Source organism: Pongo pygmaeus, chromosome 1 (genome assembly GCF_028885625.2).
Source record: "Pongo pygmaeus isolate AG05252 chromosome 1, NHGRI_mPonPyg2-v2.0_pri, whole genome shotgun sequence".
Taxonomy (NCBI): Eukaryota; Metazoa; Chordata; class Mammalia; order Primates; family Hominidae; genus Pongo; species Pongo pygmaeus.
Genome location: NC_072373.2, coordinates 161,643,716 through 161,660,851, shown reverse-complemented (window position 1 = coordinate 161,660,851; position 17,136 = coordinate 161,643,716). Strand labels below are relative to the sequence as shown.

General features: G+C 36.3%; 1 long non-coding RNA gene across 1 annotated transcript in view; it reads left to right on the top strand.

Moving 5' to 3' along the window:
• The window catches only part of LOC134738531 (uncharacterized), a 143,212-nt gene extending 128,841 nt beyond the window's left edge, over positions 1-14,371 (top strand). The window contains exons 2-3 of the long non-coding RNA XR_010124286.1: positions 10,288-10,369; positions 13,657-14,371. This is a non-coding gene — a long non-coding RNA (uncharacterized LOC134738531). The remainder of the gene's footprint in view (positions 1-10,287; positions 10,370-13,656) is intronic.
• Positions 14,372-17,136: the final 2,765 nt, after the last annotated feature.

The window sequence follows — 17,136 nt, the reverse complement described above, 5'->3', positions numbered from 1 at the left end:
GCTGCTGCAACCGCAGTACACATAAATCTGGGGGCTTAAAACTATGCAAATTTATTATCTTATAATTCTAGAGGTCAGAAGCAGAAAACGGGCCTCAGTAGGCTAAAATCAAGGTGTTGGCAGAGCTGTGTTTCTTCTGGATGTGCTGTGGGGAATTTGTCTGTTTGCCTTTTCTGGCATCTACAGGCTGCCCACATTCCAGCAATTGCATCACTCTGACCTCTGCTTTTGTTCTCCTGTCTCCTTCTCTGACTCACACTTCTGTCTCCCTCCTAGAAGAACTATCCTGACCGTGACCATGTTTAGGGCCCACTTAGATAATCCAGGATAATTTCCCCATCTCAATTCCCTTAATTTAATCACTCTGCAAAGTCCCTTTTGCCCAGTAAGGTAATGTAGGGGTTAAGATATAGACACTTCCAGGGACCAATTTTTTGGTCTACCACATTTTGCTTAGTTTCTTCTTCCACCTTGGGTTTGCTACTCCCATAGCACAAGTGCACATCCTACTTAAGTGTCTTCTTTGCTGCAAACCTTTCCAATTACTCCCAACTGGAAAAAAATAACTTTCCTTAGTAAACTCTCTGTGGTAGGAGAAACATTTTTAAGGTGGTCACGTGTTTCCTCCACCAATCTTCAACTGGATATTTTGAGTGTTGCTTTCTTAGCTACTCTCCACTTCTCAGATCTGTGAAGACAGGTGCTGAAGATGGACCCAAAGGGAGGGAAGATGATGAATGAAAGACTTTATTGTTTTAGAGATCAGAGAGAAATCCTCCCATTGCTTTTCACAGCACCATGATGGAACAAAATAAAGGGTTTTAATTAGTTGGCTACAAGCAGCTTCTAGGACTTTCTTAAGTGATTTTGAGAAAAGAGACAAGCAAGAAAGAACAAGCCTAGCAGTTACCTGTTCTTCCACGAAGCTCTGCCTAAGGATTAGGATGCTTAGCTTCCATCATAAACTTGACTGACAAGAGCCAAAAGTGTTTTAGGGTAAGACTGAGTCAACTGGTTCACAGGTCTTAAGCTTAGAAAAATAACAAATTGTTTTTCATTGGACTGGAAGAATGGAAGCATAGTCTGTTTCTTTTAGACATAAATAACAAATAATGCATAATACATATATATTTTGTTTTTAGGATCACACATTTTTTTTCTAGCTAAATCCCAATATCTTTTAGCATTAGAATTTAAGGCTAACATAATTGTGACTAAAATTATAGTTTAGCCATAGAAAGATGTTAGCAGGATTCTTTCTTCTTCTTTAAAGAAATAGTTATCTAAAAAGATTTTATTCATAGTTCACAGGTTGGGCTTTAAAAAATGGAGATAATTTTTAATTTAAAAAAAACTGAATATCTTTCTCTACCTGATGATAATTATATAGATAATACAATACTTACTAAGTCTTTAAAAAAGTGATTATGGACAAGGACAGGTGTTTCAATGCTTAAAAAGAAAAACAGAAACAAAACCTCATCTAATAGAATCAGGTTATCAAGTAATCAGAATTCATCAGCAATAAAGTTTAATTCCATGGTACTCTACTGTTATCTGTCAAACATTCTTACAATTAAGAGAAAATATCTCCCAGCGTTTCCATGGTGCTAGAGCATTCCAGTAGAACAGCCAACCCACACAGGGCTGAGGAGATATAAAATATTAATTCAGTATAAGTATGCATCCGACAATCTTAACATTTATTATAGATTATAGAAATTTTGCCCTAACAAGTGATTCAGTTAAAATGAACACTGCCAAATATTGGAGAACAGGGCACACCTTCCCACTTTCTCAAAAGACAGGTTTTTTAAAAAAAGCTTAAGATAATAAGGACCATTTGCACAATAGAGAGCTTTTCATAATCACCATTTATATGTCATGAGGGATAAAGAAGGATGAGGGTTGAACAACACCCATTGGAAATGTAGCTGGGGCATGCATGTAGGGGGCAGGGTGGGGGATTTTAGGGGTACAGCTAAAACAAGTTCATTTCCAATAGGACTTACTTGTCAGGAATCAAAGAACTGATAATTTAAAGTGGAAGAAAGAGGCTCTTTTTCCTAACCAATGCCAGAGGAAGAAAATATCTGAAAGGGAAGAAGGGGGCTTGGATCCTGTTTGACCAATCCTAACAGTGGTTCATCAGGGTGCCAGAAATAACACCACTCAGACAGGAATCACACTGCATGTTGAAAAACTACAAATCATCATTTCTATTCCCAGTTAGAGAGAGGGCTTCATATAAGGTTTCTGTAAACTAAGCTAGTCCTCCTATGTCAGGACAGGAATATTCATAACTTGTGAATGGGAAGCTTCTTTCATTATGTATATTTCCCCCTAAAACATTCCCTTTATTTGTGAAAAATATTTATATTATAAGCGGCTGAGATTTACAGTTAATTATTTTTAGAACTAATGAAAAGTCTAACAAATAACGTTTATTACTCACTCTTGTCGCTCAGGCTGAAGTGCAGTGGCACAATCTTGGCTCATTGCAACCTCCACTTCCCAGGTTCAAGCAACTCTCCTGCTTCAGCCTCCTGAGTAGGTGGGATTACAGACATGCATCACCACAACCAGCTAATTTTTGTATTTTTAGTAGGAACAGGGTTTTGTCATGTTGGCCAGGCTGATATGGAACTCCTGACCTCAGGTGATCTGCCCGCCTTGGCCTCCCAAAGTGCTGGGATTACAGGTGTGAGCCCTTGTAATGTCTTTATGGTAACTCATTTTGGCATTAGTCATTCCTTTAACTATCATAGCTGGCACTTTTATCTGAAATGCTATAGTGAAGAAAGTCTAGTATAGATTCCAGGGAGCTATAATGTTAACACCAGTGCCTCATTTGCAAAGTATTTGGGAGATAGAAAGGGATTTCTTGTTCAAAAATATTTAAGCCAATATTTTCTCACCCTCTCATCAATGATTGACTTTTTTACTCTTTCTAGTTTTTCAGACACTCATGGCCAGGGTCTGTAGGCATTGTCTTTTAATGAATGAAGAAAATATGAGTACTGAAATATACATGTCTTAAATAAGAAAATAAATACTTCAAACAACAAAATAAAGCCTTCTTTTTACTGTTAAAATGACTACTCCCAACAGGAAAATGAGCACAGGAATGATTATGTAATTCACAATAATTTAATTATGAAAATAATATTATAATTGTTAATAAGACCTAACATTTACCAGTTTTTTATTACTATTTTATTTTATTTTTATGAGAACCCCAAGGAGGAGGCTCTACTATTATTATTCTTGTTTTGCAGAGAATTTCTCTAACTTATCTAATATGACACAACTGTATGCAGAGAACCAAAATGCAAATATGACCATGTGATTTTAGAGTCCAGGCTTTCACCATTGAAAAGTTCAAACTGATGAATGGAAGAAAGGAAGGAAGAAAGGGAAGAAAAAGAGAAAAAGAAGAGAATAATGGTCTACTCCTTTTACCTACCAAGTTGGCAGCTTTTGATTTTATTGTGGTTTTTAAAGATTAATTCTCAATGTTAGTGAAGGCTGGAGGAAACTTCAACTCATAGTATTTGTGGGACTATTAATGATACCATCTAACTCCCTTGCTAAAGCAGTTGACTCAGGAATGAGCACATGACCCAAATTCATCCAACGTGAAGTTTAGGCCTTTTGTTTGAGAATTGGGGAAGACGTGTTTTATTTTCTGAACCTCAAGGAGTAAAAGTGTATTTCTAAGAGTAATTTGCAGCCCATTTTGTATCTGTGAGGCTCATATCACTGTAGGCAGAGCAGGAGACCAAAACAAGCAGGGTTCTTGGTGGCATTGTTGAGCTACTGGAGAAAACCAATTTTGTGACCTGAATTATTTCTAGACTCTATTTATGAGATACATTAAAAAGGCTTTATTTAAGCCATTCCATTGATTGAGGCTTTTTTTTCAGTAAATGGCAACTGAAGACATCGTGATTGATATGCATATCAAAAGCCTTAGCATTTTGAATTTGATTTGACTAAGCAATTTGAGCATAAGGGTTTTATAATAATGATATAATCAGGAGCAATGTGCAATGATAAAGCCGTAAGAATGTAGCACTTTATTCTATAGGATAAAACAGTATGAAGGAAAACATAACCAAATTACTTTGTTTTAAATAGCAAAACATTGGGAAAAAAACCTAATTTTCCAACAATAGAGGATTGATTGATAAATTATGGTACATTAATAGAATAAAATAGTATGGTGACACAATATTATAATGCCACAGGCAGTTTCCTAACACAGAAATATTTACAGTATATTTAAGTGAAAAACGCAGGTTAAAAACATATACGTGACTGGGTGCGGTGGCTCACACTTGTAATCCCAGCACCCTATCTCTACAAAAATAGAAAAAAAAAAAGCTGGGCATGGTGGTACATGCCTGTAGTCCCAGCTACTCAGGAGGCTGAGGCAGGAGAACTGCTTGAACGCAGAAGGCAGAAGCTGCAATGAGCCGAGATCACTCCACTGCACTCTGGTCTGAGTGACAGAGTGAGACTCTGTCTCAAAAATAAAATAAAATAAACATATGTTTGCTTTTGTGTATATATGTGAAAGCATATAGATAATATTGAGCTATTTAAATAATGTATACTATCAAAATATTAAATATATTAAACTAATTTAAATAGATTAAATCAATATTTTATTAAACACATATATATGCACATACACATGTATTAAAGAAGTATGAAGCTCTTAAAATATTATTTCTGAAAGTGGGATATTATAGGTAATTTTAACTTTTTATTTATATGTTTTCAATATTTAAGGATATACATTTTTGTCAAATAATAATGAAGGCTACTGCTGAATAACTATAATTTATCTCAACTTGAAGTGCACAACGTTTGAGACCTTAACAAGAGTTTATAATATTTTTATGTGTTCCTCTAATGCATGAATACCTAACACCACTTTCAGGGAAGCTCTCAGTGCCTGTTGCTTGCAGAAGCAGAAAAGTTCTCACTGCCTGGAGATTCAAGGTTGCAGTCAGAGCTGATCCTCTAACCTCTCCCCTGGTTACTCTGCTCATCTTTAAGCATGTTGTGATTTTTTTCCCTTTTCCTTGAGACTTAGCTCTACAATTTTATTTATTGTTCCTCCCCCCGCAATTTTGTCACCTCAGTCCATCTTTATGGTATTATTTCTTTTTATTTCACTCCCATCTTCACCATTTTTCGACTTCATAAGCTTTCTGTAGGCACCTTTATGTCTTTTCCCCTGCTTTACCTAATTATTCTTTTGTTAATTCCTTCATTTATTGTTTTACTTTTTCATTCACTTATTTTTTCACTTATTAAGCTATGTCCCCTGCAAAAATTCATCCATCTTTCCATCCATCCATCCATCCATCCATCCATCTATCCATTCAGGCATTCATCCCTTCCTCCCTTAATAGTCTCCAGCGTGGGTCAGATGCTGATAGGCACAACACAACCCATAGAGAGCAGATATACAACATGCCTAATTCTTTCTTACACTATTGACTAGAGGCATCTAAATGAATGGTTGGTATTAAGGAGCAAAAAAAAGAGCGCCCAGTAATTAAGTGAGGGCAATAGAAGGGAGAACCAAAGATACATTTCTGGTTAGGCTTTTACAGCAAATTTGCCTTTCTCCTTTCCTCTTCAGACAAAATAAGCTTTTAAGCTTTCATCTTAGCGAAGCATATATCTCATTAAGTCCTGCCTTGCCTCTCTCAGACACTCAATTCTCTGTTTTCATTCTCACTTAATGTTAAGGAAAGAGGGAGGTTGAGGCAGGTGGACTACCTGAGATCGGGAGTTCAAGACCAGCCTGACCAACATGGGGAAACCCTGTCTCTACTAACAAGACAAAATTAGCCAGGCATGGTGACACATTCCTGTAATCCCAGCTACTCAGGAGGCTGAGGCAGGAGAATCGCTTGAACCCGGGTGGGGGAGGTTGCAGTGAGCTGAGATCGCACCATTGCACTCCAGCCTGGGCAACAAGGGCAAAACTCCATCTCAAAAAAACAAAAACAAAAACAAAACAAAACAAAACCCAAAAAACAAAAAAACAGAAAAACAAAAACAAAAATCAAAGAAGCTTTTTTAGACTTTGTATATAGCCTGTGTATCCACTAGGATGTATATTCCATGAAGGCAGGGATTTTCGTTCATTTAATTAACTTCCATATGCTGAACAAATATTAACTGGATGTTGAATAAAAGAATGCTTTGAATTTTGCACTCAGTCCTCCCTTAAATCAGAAATCAAAAGAACGAACTTTGCCTTCATCCCTTTTGCTTTTCTCTCCCCTTTTCTTCACTTGAGGTAATTTTGTCTTATGTTGCTGGAGAATAGGGTTTATTCTACAGCAATGGAGTTAGGATCAACTGTGTGCAGACAGCATATATGTGTGGAATCATCTCACATCATCCAGTGCTATACACATTTCAATCCTGCAGTTTTCCCTTAAGTGATGCATATTCTCCTCCTATGGTCTGTTGCCTATATTATGATATATCAATAAATGAAACCAATAAATGTAGCTATCCTTTAGCTGACTTTAAAAAAATTGTTCAATTCAATTAAGACAGTTAGTCCTGTAGCTCAGTGCACATACATTTTCACATAGGCCACACCAACTTTTGCTCTTTGGATCACTTAGGTGAAAGTTGAAGCCACATACAGTGCAGATGGAGCTATATACAGCGCAATTTTGGGCCATTAGCCATCACTTGCACAGATCTATAAATGAGTATTTGTGTTTATTCTCAAAAGGGGATTCCTCAGGGAGTTGGAAAGCCTTCTTTCGAGGTTTGACAGTTCTTTGTTTACGCAAAGCCCTTTTTCAGAGGGTAGGAAAGTCACTATGGTTGAAGTCAGCACATTGGTTCTCACGTGGGCTAAGACTGCTTAACTAAAGGTTGGTGTGAATGCTGGTGCTCCCCCAGGGATAAGAAGCAGATTATTTAAAGATTTCATTCCTAGAGCTCTGCTTTTATGTGGGCTTCCTCTCAACTTGCAATTGTGGACTCTTGGAATTCTTCATGAATACATTCTTAAAGTCATAGTCCCCATCACATTTTTTAAAAATGTGGATTTGTTTTATTATTTTTTAAAAACTAAATATGAATGTTTCTCATTACTGGAATAATTCATATGCATGAATAAAATTTATGAAATGTAGAAGGTCATAAAAAGGAAATTAAACTATCCACAATTCCACTATATGCAAATAACTCTTTATTAAAATTTTGATATATTTAAGTCTTTTTCAATGACTACACATATTCTTTTTATAAAAATAGATAATTTCTTGTGACCTGAATTCAGTCATTTAACATATCTTAAACAGTTTTACTTGTTAGTAATATTTTTTGGAATTTTATATTTTAAGGTTGCATAATATAGCATTGTATTCATGTGTCGTAATTTATTTATTTTTCCATTGTCAGGCACTGATTTTCAGCTACCCTAAATCATCCTAAAAGATAAATCTTTGTAGTGAATTGTAATAATTCCCTTGGGATAAATTTCAAGATCTGGTATTTCTGGGACAAACGTGGTACACATATTTTCAAGGCTTTTATATGTATAGTCCAATTTTTCCATACACAGAAATAATTTATTTCTTCACCCACTGTGCCTAACTGTGCATGCTTCTCTGTACAGCCTCAGTGCAGCTATTTTTTCCTTCCTTCTTACATAATTTGAAGAGGATTTACCCTACCTTGGTGCCAAGGATGGCCCTGAATACTTTAAGCCAACCTCCTTTTCTACAGTGATTGATCCAGGCACGAGTATTTAACACAGACCTAATCTAATTGGAAGGTGCCATTTCCCTGGATGTGATGATTAGTTAAGAATTGGTCACATGACCTAAATTTATCCAATCAGAATGGATGTCAGGAGTGTACTGGTTGAGAAAAGTGACACACTTTTTCCCAATGACGTGCTAAGAAGCTGACTCCTGGAATTACTGGAGCTGGCCATTTTGCCTCCATAATGGTAGCCACCTTAAGCACAATGCAGGTAGATAGAACAGATCTCAAGTATTAGAACTGGAGCTGGATCACTGATTAAATCATGCCTGAAAACAAATCTACTTCTGAAGTTGAAAAATTTTGAGAGTCCACTCATTTTTCATGAAGTTAATTTGAAGTGATTTTGTTATTCACGACCAAAAACATTTTAACTAGTAAATTTGTGTGCTCTTTTAAATAAAATATTTTTGCTAAAATACAGGCAAAAAGATAGTTTATTGCTGTTTTATATTTATTTATGTGCAAGAATGATTTTTAAAATATATTTATTATTGGCCATTTGGTATTCCGTCTTTATGAATGACTTTGTATTCTACAAATATTTTTTAAAATTGTATCTTCACGTGTAGCTTCTTACAGAATTAAAAGGAAGAAACTTGTAGTCAGACTCATTGGAACATTTTCCATGTTGGTTACTTGTTTTATAATTTTGAATATTATTTTAACATATTCAGAAAAATATAGATTTTATATATTAAATGTATCACTTTGTCTTTCATAGACTCTATCTTGGCTCATATTCTTTGCCATTTTAAAGCCAGAGAGATAGTAATTTATATTTTCTTCTAGTTCTGTATATTTGTGCTTGTCTTCACGTTTAAATTTTTCATTAATTTGAAAATTATTTTGGTGCATTGTATATGATAAGGCTAAACTTTACTTTCTTCCAAATAGTGACAGCAACTAAATATTTGAGGCAAATAATCTTCAAATACAAAAATATCAGTACACCATTTGTTGTTTTGTTTTTCTTAATTTCCTCCCTGGAAAGTAGGAAAAGTTTTTCTTATTGGTTTTTTATTCAAGGTGTGATTTTAAAAAATCCATTTTTTATAAGCAACTTTTATTCTGAATTGTATTTTTGGCCCATGTGGGGGTGTTGGTGTTATGACTAAGATTAGATGTTTCTATGGCTGCAGATTACTTTTTTTTTAAGAGACAGGAACTTGCCTTTATCTTTCAAGTCCTATACAAAAGGCCTAGCAACTGGTTCACTGTGTCCTATAAATACATTTTACTGACACTTTGTAGTGGATATTCAAACAGGAAGTGGAGAACCAGGAACTAGAAAAAAATAGTCGTCCTAAATCTGCTGTTCAGAGATTAACACCAACAAAAAGGACCATGACAGTTCTTTACTTTTTCTTTGAATTGCAATCTTTTATGTTCCAACCACATAGAGATGGGAAAAGAAGTTTTAGGCCTTATGGGGAATTTTCTGATGAAAAGTTTATAGAGGACTTTGGTACAGAGCCGCTTAATGAAGTGAAAAAGATTTAGGCCATTTCTGAAGGCCTGCAGTGAAAACAAGAGCATCACAGTGATTTAAAAGTTGGGGGCATGTTAACAGATTTATGTAAGGGACACAGGGCTGATACTGTCCCATTATTGCAAGATGATCTCATTCTAAGTGGACTGAATGGGGTACTGATTCTGTTTTGGATTGGTAGGCCTGTGTGGTGAGTGGACTCTACTGTGTGTTCTTCAGAGTGTAAGGGTCTTTATGGAAATGATGGTTTAATTTAAATGTGATACAATAAATAGAAAATAGAAATGTCAAAGGAGGCCATGGAATGCTGGAAAGCTTTTATACATATTTATAATGTCCTCTAATGCCTACATGGCATGAAGAAATAGAACTAGGAGGAGTCAGTGTACTCTGCTATGTGCTCTTCAGAGTGTAGGGGTCTTTATGGAAATGATGATTTAATTTAAATGTGACAGAATAAGTAGAAATTGTCAAAAGAGGCTGTGGAATGCTGGAAAGCCTTCATACATGTTTATAATGTCGTCTAATGCGTACATGGCATGAAGAAATAAAAATAGGAGAAGTGAGTAGTGGTTACTCCAATTGATTTTTGCTCCTAAATATCATTTCCATCCATCTTACCTATTCACATATATTACTACTGCTTTACTGTGGACCAGGGATTGGCAAACCTTTTCTGAAAAGGGCCAAATACTAAATATTTTAGGTTTTACAGGCCATATGGTCTCTGTTGCAACTCAACTCTGCTGTTATAGTATGATTACAACCATAGACAATATGTTAACCAACTGTTGTGGCTGTGTTCTAATAATACTTTATTTGCAAAAACAGGTGGTGGGCCTGGTTAGGCCTGTGAGCTATGGCTTGCTGTCTCCTGACTGAGACCTGTGACATATCTCACCAGGGGTTTTGTAATGGCTTCTCTTACTTATGATGCGTTCACTTCATTTCAGTTCCATAATCATTTATTGTTTTAGGCATTCACAATGCAAGCATCCTGTCCTTGAAGAAGTCCAGAGAAAACATAGATGTGAAAGCCCACAACAAGAAAGGAATGAGGTAGGGTTCCTCTCTTTATTGCTGGCAGGTTGGCCTTCTAAAAGAGATTATTGTTTGTCTCTTCTGTTAAAACTCATTTAGTTGTACCTTGTGCCATCATCACAAGTGAGGCAAGTTTGTCTTTCATTATTTTAGTGAGGCAAGTTTGTCTTTCATTATTTGATGATCTTGCCTATAACCATCTTCCTAAACTCATCTTTTTCATTTTCTACTTCCACACCTTAAGTTCTAACCACCACAAAACACAGTACTGGCTATAGAACAACATACACCATCATGCTCTTTTACACTCTGTGCTTTTGCATATGCTGCCTTGGAATGACCTCTCTTTAATATTCCCACATCCAACAAAAGGAAGAATTTTCTAACCAAGTTTCTGAGGATTGTAATGGACTACTTTGTTGGGTGGAGGAGAGGGAGTTATGGAGAGTTCTTTCTCACTTGAAGATATTCAAGCAGGGATTGGCTAAATACTTGGCAGATTTATCAATGTTGTTAGAGCCTTGCCGTTTAGCAGGCCCTGAAACAAACCCTGGCTGCTACAGGTGTTGGCTGCTAATGACACACACCTGTATTCTTTTTCTGAGGATTTTCTTAAGCTGATAGGAGCCACCTTCCCTGGAGATGCCTTTAGCCCTCTCCCCTCTTTCTCCCTTTATGCTTTCCCTTAACTCCAGGCAGCCAATGACTGCCTGATGTAGGGGTGTAACAGCCCAGTAACCTTGCTGTTGGAAAGACCAGCTCTGATATAAAAGCCCCCCAGAGGACCAGGCTATGACTGAAATTCTCCTGAAACCACATCTATGCCTAATTTCTTCCTCTGTCCTGCCCTGCTTCACACCCTTGAAGGTTTCTTCTGAGAACATTTTTTAAATGAATTACTTATAAAAGAATCTTAGAAGAGCAGTAAGATTAAATGACTTTTAAGATTTCATATTCATCTACATGATTCTGAGTATGAAAAGAAGACATTGCATGGTTGAGTTAAAAATATGAATTTTGAAATCAAATAGAATGGGCTTCAATCCTATCTGTATTACTTACTGGGCCACTTAGGTAATTTTAGCAGTCTCTGATTCTCAATGTTCTTATCCATAATCTTTGGAAAATAACAGTGTCTACCTCAAAGAGTTGTGAGGATTAAAAGAGATAATGCATATATGTTTAGCAGTGTCTGGCCACAAAATATGTTCAATAACATTTAATACTTTTATGATCATCACCATCATTATTATATTTTTCCAAATAGAAAATACAAAGGTGCTATTTTTTATTTGTTTTAATGCAATAAGAAAATTGTCTGGGTAAAGTAACAGGAACTGTGAAAAACGCATATGTTTGCATTTTGTTGTGTTTGATGAATATATTTGGTTTCCCCACTGAGGACAGTCTTGTCTATGTACTTTTAGCCAAGTTCATAGCATATGTTTATTAAATACTTATTTCTAAATATAAAGACATATTGGATTGAAAAGGGATTTAAATTCTTGAGTTGTCAGCAAACTATAAGCAAAAGATTAAACTAAACATAATTGAATTTAAGAAGGGAAAAATAATCCATGATTTCTGCAAAAAGTGGGGCATTGTAATATGTCTAGTCTTGTTATGCCACACATATGTGACCCATGCATTATAGACTTTGCCATAGTCTAGAAATTACACTCCCTTTCACTACCCAAATAACAAGTCTGATTCTCAAATACACTTGAAATCAGCAGTCCTGCCATTTTACCAGGTTCCCGACTCTAATCATGTCCTAGAATTCTTGAGGAACATGTTCACTTCACATATTCCACAAAGCTGTCTGGATGTAGTTTGCTGTTTCACCCAGCTTTCTGGCTGTGGGCCTTTGCTCCAATGTTCTGCAAGTTACTTACTGGGGTCTTGGGAGTGGTTCTTCCTATGCCTCTACTCTCCTCTAAATTACTTTGCTACAAGTGCGGACACAATTTCATTCCTTAATTTCCCACTGCATAATTGAGCCTGAGATGCTATGTCCATCTCAGGTTACTAAAGATTTATGGATGGACAAAGAAGAATGAACAGTTAGGGCAGATTGCATTTTCCTAAGATGGCCACACCATCCTACATGTTATTCATGTGATGTGATTATATTAGTTTTTTATTGCTGAATAACAATTTACCAAAAATTTAATGGTTTCAATAATACCCCTTTGTTATCTCTCACAGTTTCTGTTGATCAGAATCTAGGCATGGCTTCGGTGGGTTTTCTGCTTCAGGATCTCACCAGGCAATAATCAAGGCGTTGCCTGGACTACATTCTCATTTGGAGGTTTTGGATGGAAGAAGTCACTTCCAAGCTTGATCAGGTTTTTCCCTCTATAACTTGCAACTCTAGGCCTGAGGCTGTCATTTCCTAAAAGCCACCTAGTTACTTGACATATGAACCTATCTACAGGCAGTTTACATCAAAGCAACTTGTTTCTCGAAGGCCGGGAGAACTTTCTTTCCAGTCTGTCAAGATGAGTCTTATATGGCATATCATCCTGGCAGTGACGTCGCATCATCTTTGCTATATAACATACAAGTCTGCTTAGGCTGTCATAAAAAAATACCATAGATTGAGTGACTTTATGACAGAAATTTACTTTCTCACAGTTCTGGAGGCCAGAAGTCCAAGATCAGGGTGCCACTATGGTTGGTTTCTGGTAAGGGCTCTCTTCCTGGCTTTCAGACTGCTACGTTTTTGCAGTATTATCACTCATTGGAGAGAGAAAGAAAGAAAGAGAGATTTCCAGTGTTTGTTCTTATAAGTATACTAATCTCATAATGAGTCTCCAACCTCATGATCTAATCATCCCCAATGGACCTGCCTTCAAATACCATCACATTGGGGGTTAGGATTTCAACACATGAATTTTGAGTGAACAAAAAGATTCATTCCATAAAACATAGCCCAATTAAGGGTGCAGCATAACACCACATTTATCTTATAACATAATCTAATCAAGGTTTTTGTCGTACTTTACAGTTTAGAGGCAAGTCTCTGGTTCTACTTTCAAGGAGAATGAATTACATAAGTGTGTGTCTTGGTGCAGTCACCTTAAAGTGTGTTTGCTATAGTAATGTCGACACACTCTTCCATCAAGAGGTGGGGGCCAGTATGTTTCTTTCTGTTGAATGAGTCCTTCTTTTTGACTTGCTTCTATTATGTAGGATGCAGTGGAAATGATGCTTTGTGACTTCTGAAGTTAGGTCAAAGGAGGTGGTATAATCCTTTACTCCCCTTGTCTCAAACTCTTTCTTTCATTCTTTATCTGTTTCAGGACATATGTCCTTGGAATCATGAGCTGCTGTGAAAAAAACCTATGACCCTGAAGCCACTATGTTGAAGAGACTTAATGGAAAGGCCCATTTGGACAGGAGAGGCCATCAGTCAGCAGCAGGCATCAACTACCTGACATAGGAGGGTAGCTGTCTTTAGATGATTGCACTTCCTCATCTTTGAGTCTTCCATCTGAGACCGCAGATGTTATAAGGCATAGACAAGCCACCTCTGTTGTATCCTGTTGGACTTCTTAATCCATAAAACCTAAGAGCAAAATAAATGGCTGCTTTATATTATACATGTTTATTAGTGTGAGAGCAATCTGTTATGTGGCCATAGTAACTGAAGCAACAATGAAGAAAATAATTTAAAACTAGCTGATCTACTATACATAATGATTCCCAGACTCATATACTAAGACTCTCCATAAGAAGTCTTCTACTGGCCATCTGTCTCCTTAGGGTCTGGCTTTCTACCATGTTGTAAAGACGGCTCTACTGCTCAGTTGGAATATCTTGAAGAGATCTTGCCACTTCCTATTTGAATTCAGGCCCTCAGAAAGGAAAAACGGCATCCTAAAGAAGAAAAAAATTCTAGATATTTGAAATATCACCGGCAATGAATACTTAGCCAATGACAGTCCATGGAAAGTGCCTGAGTACCTTAATAATTCACAGCTTTTCATGCCATATGGGTTCCTTGCTTATTTTTAACTAGCCAAACTATGTTTTAAATTGTCTTATCCTAAAGTGAAAATGTGGTCTTCTCTTAGAGATGAGTAGAATCTTTAATATTTAGAGAAATAGAAAAGCAATTGACTGCTTTAAAAATGGCATGTTTTTTCACTTTTCAAAAATATGAAGGTCGATGCTCAAACATAAAACCTAATGATTTCTATTCTATTCAAGAGGGTGGATTTGGAAGAGGTCAAAAGACCATTTCACTTTAAGACACATTGCCTTTCTTGCTATCAGTCTAAGGGTGGGTGACAGGAAGAGATGAGATGTTCAAAAGAGACTTACCCTATTCTATATTAAAGAAAGTAAGAGATGTGAATGGAGCAGTATCCCAAAATTAAGGGGAAGTTGCTGGTTTTGTTGTCATAAAATAAGAAGAATGAAATTCAGCAAACAATCCACATTCTTCAACTAAATTATTCCTGAAGGGCATTTGCTTTTTAAAGCTTTAAACGTCAAATATAGTTTTCTGGGAGTTTTTCTTCATTTTTTTTAGTAATGGATTGTCACCTTGTCATCTGTCTCTCAGACCACTCTTCTTTAGTAGTTTGTGAAACCAGAGAAAGTATCACTGAAATTGTTTGTCCTTGTGTATCTTATTTTCAAAAGCAGGACTCCAGGGGAGTTGGGAGATAAAAGAAAAAAAATCTATATCTCTTATGTTCTACTAAATCACTGGATCATTTGTTTTTGTCAACAATAACACCATCTGGTCTGTTAAAAATTGATTTATTAAATATGCTATGTGACATCAACCGCCCAGACAGATTTGCTCAAGGGACTAATGCCCAGAGTTTGAGAATCTTTGCAGGACTCATTAGTATACATTTGATGGAGGAATGCCCTCTGAATTCTAGGTGCACATAGGGGATTTGCATATCATGGAGCTGAGGGGTTGTCCTCAGAGAATTACAGTCTGATCCTTTTCCTCAATATTTGTTCCCCTCTAGGGTCACTTGTCAGCCTCCTTTCCTTTTGAAGAGGGTGAGTCATTTTTTTTTTCTTTTTTTCTGGAGACAGGGTCTTCTTTGTCACCCAGGCTGAAGGGGAGTGGTGCAATCACGGCTCACTGCAGCCTTGACATCTGAGGGCTCAGGTGATCCTCCCACCTCAGCTTCTTGAGCAGCTGAAGTCACAAGTGTGTGCCACCACTCCTGGCTCATTTATTTTTATTTTTGTTCTAATTTTTTTGTAGAGACAGGGTCTCTCTATGTTGCCCAGCCGGAGTCATTTTGATTAAACATGCAGGTCTCTGCTCTAGAGAGACCTCTGCATTTTTTTTGGTTAGGAAAACTACCATCCTGAAGATTGTTGATTCTATCATTTATCCAAAAAAAATGAGATTCTGACTAGTCCAAATACAGAAGTCCTTGCAGTAAGAGCAGGGTTGTGACCTGCATCACAATAAAAATAGCATTCAATATACCTGCTGCAGATAATTTCTAGCAAAGAATTTGTACTTTATAATCCTATTTTCATTTTATCAGTTCGTCTGTGAATTTTATCAACAGCATTTTAATCCTTTCTACTTTCTAAAGGACTAGAGTTTTGACCCGTCTGAAGATCACTGAGGGAAGGATTCAAGATTTTTGCTAATACAGAGCTGTTTCAGCGTGTTAGCCAGGATTAATCAGCCCTTCACAGGAAATGTTTTCTTATTAAAGAGGAAATATCACCTGTTTTGGTCACTTACCTTGCAAACAAACTTTCTTTTTCATAGGAGAAAAGCCTGGTGTGATTCCAGGATTTCATTTTCCCTGCTTTCTTTCTTTCTACGTGCTTATTTTTTGTTCAAGTTTCAATATGCTACTCACAGTCATCTCTTCATTTATGCCTTTTCTAATTTCTCCAGAGGATTAATTGTTTCCTCTTAAGTTTCACATGTTTCCATATGAGGAACCAATCTTTTTTATAATGCTTAACACAATGTCTAATAAATTATATCTTTATGTGTTTTTTTAAAATAAATGTGAACCTAAATATTGAGGACTATGTCTCTTTTTCTCACATTTCTATGCGTCTAGCATAATAGTACACGTTTTCTGAATGTTTCTTACATGAAAAAAATTCCTTTGGTGCAAAAGACTCTCGCAGATTATTTGCTTCCTAACACAGAAGTTTTCTTCTTTACAGTGGATTTCCATGCCCAAGTGTGATTCTTTTTAATTTTGTTTCAGTGTGGTTTGAATTTTTCTGTGTGCATTGTCATTTTCTTATTCAAATATAATTAACTGGCAGCACAGTTAACACTAATAACAAAATGAGTAATTAGTGTGATGTTTGCTAATGATGTTCAGTGTAACTGCCACCCTGCCTTTATTTTTGTTACTAATGGACCTTGTACTTATCATGATTCTCTACTATAAACTCTATCAAGAGAAGTATACTGGAAGAGGAGGCATATACGCCTATACTTTTTACCCAGAGGGAAGAACTAGACTAAGGTTGCACATAGTCTTTTGATGTTCTGTACTGCATTGTATTCTCATCAATATTGTAGACATAAAGTCTGTTCTCGTCAAGAAGTAATGCAGCAATGGTCTTATGAAGCAATTAAGCATCTCATTAAACTCTGTAGGCAATTCTTCAGCAATCAGATGTTTAAAAGAATTTAGGTCTATGTAGAAGATATCAGACACTTTTTACCTCTTATTTTTTTCTCTGTTGCTTCAAATATAGATCTCAAATACAAAGTAATGTACTTTTAAAAACAGGATTAATGAGATTTAGGGCAAATCTAT